Source organism: Rhinolophus sinicus, chromosome 14 (assembly GCF_057876585.1).
Source record: "Rhinolophus sinicus isolate RSI-liver-muscle chromosome 14, RSI-T2T, whole genome shotgun sequence".
NCBI classification, from domain to species: Eukaryota; Metazoa; Chordata; class Mammalia; order Chiroptera; family Rhinolophidae; genus Rhinolophus; species Rhinolophus sinicus.
The window spans coordinates 81,570,909-81,578,437 of NC_142514.1; positions in this window are offsets into that span (position 1 = coordinate 81,570,909).

A 7,529-nucleotide genomic window follows, 5' to 3' on the forward strand; every position below is an offset into this window, starting at 1 on the left:
TTGAAAGGTTAACAGATTATGCTTAGTGCAATCACATTTTTATAAGAAAGGAGAAAAACTATTTGTAAAAGTATCTTAAAAAATATACATCTAAAAATTAGTAGTGGCTAATTCCAGATGGTGGGAATTTGGAAGAATTTTACTTTTTTCTTTATACTTTTCTGTATTGTCCTAATTATTTTATAGTGAGAATCTTTATTACTTTTATTATCAGAAACAAAAACAAAACCTTGATCTTTTTGGCTCTGACAGATGACAGAATTCATTCAGTTCAGCCTCCTTATTTTATAGATGAGAAAATTGTGGTCCAAAGAGGTGGTCATAAGGTTTTTATAACATTTCTGTAAGGCATTCTAATTACTATTGTAATATCTTTATAGTATTATAAAGGTACACATTAAAGGGAAACTCTGGATTATGCTCATCAGCTTTCACACAACTACAGATTATACTCAACTTTCGCTTTTGTGCTTGATACGGGGATGGACTCAAGAGATCTGATAGAGAGTCATATTTGCACTTGCAGCTTGGCCTCAATCCAGTAACTAACATCACAGAAGTGAAGTTTCCCCCAACAGTGGCCACTCCTACCTCTGAACCCCCTCAAGGGTCTTTGCCTCTTCCAGCCTTCTAGAATTCAGCCCCTGCTCCCAGGGTGCTTTTCATCTCTGGGTGATGCTGTATCCAACAATAATGTATGCTGAAAGGGGACCAGGCTCTGCTGTTGTATCTCTGTGTCCTCGTTAACAGGTTAGTGTTCGTGCAGGACAATGGTAATAGACAGAACACTGGCCTGTAAAATAGACGACCCCAAACAAAAATCCTGTCTCAGACTGTGAATATAAAAAGAAAGTTAGCAAGGTGTCCCTGTGTACTGTGGTCTGTTGGGAAGGCAGCTTCTAGGAATCACTGTGACCACTCAGTGCAAGAAACTGCTCTGATTCTATACAACTGTGATGGGTTTGGCAAAGAGGGGGTGGTAGGGCAGTTCTTAGAGACGCAAGCCATTGGTTTTTACTTTTATAACATCGGTGAATCATTTATTGGGCAACCTTTTCATTCTCCTCCCCTTTTAAAAACATATCTCCACAAAGCATTTATGACTAAAGAAACTGTTGTAGAGGGGCTGGTACAGGCACTGGGTGGGCTCCACTGCTAATGCACTTCCTTCTGCCTGGGCTTGGCCTTGGGAAGCCCAAAGGAATTCGGGAAGGTAATTAGCAAAGACATCTGCTAACATTAATGTGCTGAGAAGGTGACTCATTGTCTCTGAGCCTGTGAGGTGGGACCAGGGGTACAGGCTTGACAGGCTGGGATGGGTTAGGACCCAAATATCAGGTCTGGTCCCTGAAGGAATGAGAGACACCCAGACAGAATGTTGCTTATCCATGTTTTGGAGGGTCCCTGCGAGTTGGGCCTATTTATATACAATATCTAAATTTGAAAAACAATCGGAAAGGCCTCTGCGTTTGTCCAGATCTTTACAGACCAAAGTCTATGCTTTCTCCTTTCCCTCCCAAGAACAGCTGAAGCATGGGCAGTGTAGGGCCGTAGCCAGTTTTGCGTCTTCTTTGTCCCTACCCTTCCCATGCCTGGGCTTTGGAAAAGCATGTCATTGCCTTCACAAATATCCCCATAGATTATCTTTAATCAGTAGAGATGGGGGTGCAGTGAAGCTAGGAATTGAGTGGGATAGAGAAGGCAGAGGGAAGTGAAGATGGTTCTCTCCCTTCTCTCTGCAAGTCCCACATTATAAAACTAGGGTCCTGAGAAAGACCATATCCCAAAATATTTCTCTCCCGTACCTTGATGCTAGCACTTGGTATTTCCTCATTCATTCATTCATTCATTCATTCATTCATTCATTCATTCATGGTGCAGACATTACATGGCTGGAGATTTGATAGAAACAGACTTGATCCTAGCCCTCATAGAACATGTACAGACTAGTGAAGAAGCTGATTTTTTTTCCCATTTTTACAGAGACGTAATTGACATGTAGCACTGTATAAGTTTAAGATGTACAGCATAATGATTTGTGAAATGATATATTGTGATATATTGTGATATATTGATATGATATATTGTGAAATGATCACCACAACAAGTTTAGTTAACATTCATAATCTCATATACATACAAAATAAAAGAAATTATTATTTCCTTGTGTTGAGAACTCTTAGGAGTTAGTCTCTTAACAACTCTCATATATATCACACAGCAGTGTTAACTATAGTCATATTGTACATTACACCCCTAGTACTTATCTTATAACTGAAAGTTTTTACCTCTTGATTACTTTCATCCAATTCCCCCTCTCCCTACCCTTGCCTCCGGTAACCGCAAATCTGATATCTTTTTGTATGAGTGTTTATTTTAGATTCCACATATAAGTGAAATTACACTGTATTTTACATTCTATGTCTGATTTATTTCACTTAGTATAATGGCTTATAGTTCCATCTGTGTCACTGCAAACGGCAAGATTTCCTCATTTTTTATGGTCGAATAATATTCCATTGTATATATGTAAAACAACTTCTTTATCCATTCATCTGTTGATGGACACTTAGGTTGTTTACATGTCTTGCCTATTGTAATTAATACTGCAATGAACAACATGGGGAAGCAGATATCTCTTTGATATAGTGTTTTTGCTTCCTTCAGATATGAGTATATACCCAAGAGGTGGGATTGCGGGGTCATATTGTAATTCTATTTTTAATTTTTTGAGGAACCTCTATACTGTTTTCCATAGTAGTTGTACCAATTTATACTCCCCTTTCTCCACATCCTCACCAACATTTGCTATAACTTGTAGTTTTGATAATAGCCATTCTAACAGGTATGAGGTAATATCTCATTGTGGTTTTGAGTTTCATTTCCCTAATGATTAATGATTTTGAGCATCATTTCATGCACCTGTTAGCCATTAGTATATCTTCTTTGGACAGATATATATTAGTATATCTTCTTTTCAGGCCCTTTGTCCATTTTTAATTGGATTATTATTATTACTATTTGCTGTTCAGTTGTATGAGTTCTTTATATTTTGGATATTAACCCATTATCATATATGGTTTTCAAATATTTTCTCCTATTCCATAGGTTGCCTTTTCATTTTGTTGATTGTTTCTTTTTTCTGTGCAGAAGCTTTTTAGTTTGATGTAGTTCTGTTTATTTTTTATTTTGTTGCTGTAATTTGGGTGTTATAGCCAAAAAAAAAAAAAAAAAAATCACCTCCAAGACCCATGTCAAGAAGCTTTATTCTTGTTTTATTCTAGTTTTGTGGTTTCAGGTCTTACATTTAAGTCTATAATCCATTTCAAATTAATTTTTATGAGTGATATAAGATAGGGGTCTAGTTTCATCCTTTACATGTGAATATCCACTTTTTCCAGGACCGTTTATTGAAGATACTGTCTTTTCTCCACTGATTTTTTTTGGCTCCCTTGTCAAACATTAGTTGACTGTTAATGCTTGGGTTTACTTCTGGGCTTTTGATTCTGTTCCATGAGTCTATGTGTCTGTTTTTATGTCAGCACTATAAGAAATGGATATTAACCAAAGGACTACAGTAGTAAATACATAGTGTTAAAATACGATAAATGTATAGTGGAGAGGTACATAGTGGCATGGGTCATAAAATAAGGGTATTTGCCTTCCCATGGAGGTTCGGAAAGGGTCTGGGCATTAGTGTTTGCTCCTTTTAGTTCAGGAACTGATTCTAGTTGAAACTGACAACATCTGGCTGGGGTGACACTCAGGAATGAGGGACACAGGTCTGTGATTTGTTGGGTGCCAACTCTGTGCCAGAAATTTCACATACCTTGTTCACAAGAGTCTCAAAAAGCCTGTGGGGTGGGGCTCATTGTTCCTGTTTGATAAATAAAAACCTGAGCCAGGAAGGCCACATGCCTTGTGAGTAACAGAGTGAGGGTTTAAGCCCAGCACATCATAACAAGTGGGATTCATTGACACCCTAGGGAATAGGTATCTGGGGAGCCCCGGTTCTTTCAGAGCCTTAAGGAAGACATGAAAGCCTGACAGGAGAAGAGAAAAGAGTCCCCAAATAAGGTGGGTAAGAGAAAAGATGCAGAATTGGACTCTGGTTAAATTAAAGGCAACTACCGATTGCATAGCAGGGTCAGCATGGCCTATTTAACCATCTGTCCAGGGCAAAACGGAACAGCTGAAAGTTCTTAGTATAGGTGGAACATTGCTGTGACTATTTCAGGTCTAAGAGTAAATATATTTACCCACCAGTAGGGTGCAAACACCAACTAATCAAAAGGGATAAATCTCAACGGCCAGAGTAGATCCTTGCTGCCCCGGGAGATCTTCAGTCTGTGAACCAGGCGAGGTCCTTCCGGTCCTGGGGAAGGGGGAGGCCTTGAGGACACGAGTATATTTCAACATTTTTACAACAGTCCCAGCTCACCTGTTGAATAACAGCCCTGACTATTCCTATTTTAATGATAGCTTAGCCAGAGATAAAGAGTCAAAAACAAAAACCCACATATATATCAATGTCCCTTGGACGGAATCTGGCTTAAAATCCTGTCTTGATGACCCCATAGGGTACTAAAAAGAAATATAGACCAACCTCCAAAATGGGGAAATTCAAAAGTCTGTCTTCCTTTGAAAACAGATGACAAGGCCTGTCATTTGGGGTCACCCCAGGGCCCACAATTCCCACCTGTCTGTCGCTGCCTGGAGCTGAATAGAAGCTGCTCCCTGTACACAGGGCAGGTACCCCAGGGTGACCATGCTGTCCTTCTGTCTGCCCAGCCCTGAGGCCAAGGGTGGATCCATTTCAGCCAAGAGTCTCAAAACTAGGCTTTCATTGTCGAAAACAATTTCCCCATGTCTATGTCTATTTCAAGTAGAAAGCAAAAGAGGAACAAGATCAGGCTATACCAAGAAACATGAGGGAGAACATTTGTTTTATAGACTAGAAAACTCTTCCTACTCATTTTTAATATTACAAAGTTGTGTCTGTGCCAAAGCAACAGACTTGCCCTGTTTATTCACCTTGCTCCCTTGCCTGGCATCTGTGGATGCTGAGTTTATGACACGTCACAGACTAAGTTCTAGACAGTTCTTTTGATGGCCCCTCTGTGGCCCAGGTTGGATGAAACTAGAGATGAGAATCTGCATTTTAAAACACATTGATTCTCATGCAGGTGGCCCAGGTGCTACACTTGAGCAGCGTTGGCAAACTCTTTCTGTAAAGGGCCAGACAGTAAATATTTGAGGCTTTATGGACCATATGCTCTCTGTCACAACTACACAACTCTGCCATTGTGGTGGGAGAGCTGCCATAGATGGCACATAAATGAGCCTGGCTGGGTGCCAATAACACTTTATTTATACAACAGGAGACAGACAAGCAGGATTTGGCCCCCGGGTTGTAGTTTGCTGACCCCTCTATAGGATAAAATGAGATCCTTTATGGCAGTGCCAGGCACATGATGCTGCCTTAGCCCAAACTCCCTCAAAAGCAGGGGCCAAGATGAAGACTGCCATGCCTGCTGAGTGGTTGATTCAACAATGGATCCTGGGAAACAGAGCTGAGACAGGACACTACAAGGGAGAAAGGGAGATTCCATTTAAAGATGCATCATTAATTCCATACAAAGATACATCAGTAGGGCAGCAGGAGGCTTACTTCTCAGGACTCTCTGAGAAGTTGGATGGAAGGTGTCTCAGAGATGTCCATTTATTGGACAGCTTCCATCCCCCCTTGGCCAAGGTTTGCCCTGTGAGTTCTCAACTCTCCTGCATTTCTGGGGTGTATGTGTGGGTATAGAGTGAGCGCTGCAGACATCCTGGAGGCAGAGAAGCCCAGGGATGGACATGAGAAGCACGAGGGACATGCCTAGTGTGAGGCATGCTGGGGTGGTGCTGGCAAGAAACCTGCACAGATGGGTCATTGTTGAGGAAGTGACTCGGATTAAGAGGTGAAGCGAAAAGGATATGAAGCAGTGGACAAGCAGGGTCTGATTTAGTGACCATTCACTTATCCTGAATTTCAATTCATTTAGTTATTTCAGTTCACTGTTAGTATTTTAGTTCATTTTCAGGAGGTGACCTAAGAGCAAAGCAGTGATGTCCAGTCTTGTTATGCCGGGAAATGGTGCCCAGCTTCAAGGCCATATGGAAATCTCAGCTGTACAGTTGTCCACTTTTAAGGGTCTCAAAGCACTAGTTGATTAAAGTATGTAGGTATTTCTTGTGGGTTTTTTTTCAATTCTATTGTATCGTTCATTTACATAAATATTTATTAATCATTAATCACTGCAACAATCGTGTTCAACAGTTATTGTCACTTCCATTTTATAGATAAAATGGAGCACAGAAAAGTGAAATAACTTGCACAATTTAACAACTATTTATTGACCTTTTATGTGACTGGTCCTTCAGTTATTAACTGGTAGAGAGAGATTTTAAATCCAGGCCTGGAAGGGAATGGAGAGATCATTCTCTTCAACCTTTCACTCAGTAAAACAATTTCTCCTGGTGCACCCCTAATGTTGAGGGGAATCATAACTTATCTACCAGCTTATTTTTCCTTTAAAATACGCTTAGTGTCCATTAATTTTGTTATTATTAATCAACCATGGATTAGAACCAATCTGGACATAGGAAAAGCTATTGAGGTAATTGTTAGATGGTCCAGAGGGAGAACCATCCACCCGGTCATTTATATGGTGTGCATGGGGTCCTTATAATGAGGCCACTGTGTGGAGAAAAAGCTTGGGAAGCTGAAAAGAAGGTAAAGGAGGGTGTTGGTAGTGAGAAGAGCTGTGCAATGGCCTCAGAAGGTCAGACGTCTTGGGATAACTGTTGTCTCTGTTAAGGGCATGTAACCCCTTTGAAAGTAACCTCCACTGGGCTTGGAATAGTCCCTGAGAAGAGAATTCTAGTGGAGTCACCTCCACTCAAGCTCTCTGAGCCACACTTAAATTTAGATGGGGCAGCGAAAGGGCAGCTCGAGGGGACTGGTATCTGTGCGTAAATTAATGCCGACCTTGTTGGAATAACTTGCACTCTTCAGCATTCGCAGCTGTGGAGTCCCTAGGGAGTTGTCTGGCTACATGTGATTTTACATATCTGACAGCTAAATCAGAGATCCAAATGCCAAATCCGGCACTCAGGAACATTATGTGGATTTGTGACTCTCCCAAGGGGACATTGGATCCATAAAGCAATGAATGGATTACAATGAGACATAAATATAGCATTTTCATCTGTGACATACAATCCCGCTGTTTTATTTCTCACATTGTTATGTGAAGGAAATCTATACTCATTCTCTCAGGTCTGTTCTCAGAAATAAAATTTTTTTTTTAAAAAAAAAGCTTTAAGAAAAAAATGCTCCCAATACATCAAGAATAAACTAAGAACAAAGTATGATGTGTGATTATTCCATTGAGGTAATTTGCAATATAGGGTTAACTCCAGGATCACACACGTTGTCAGGAAGCAGCAATTTCAGACCAGTGTGTCAGCCCCAACCCAACAAG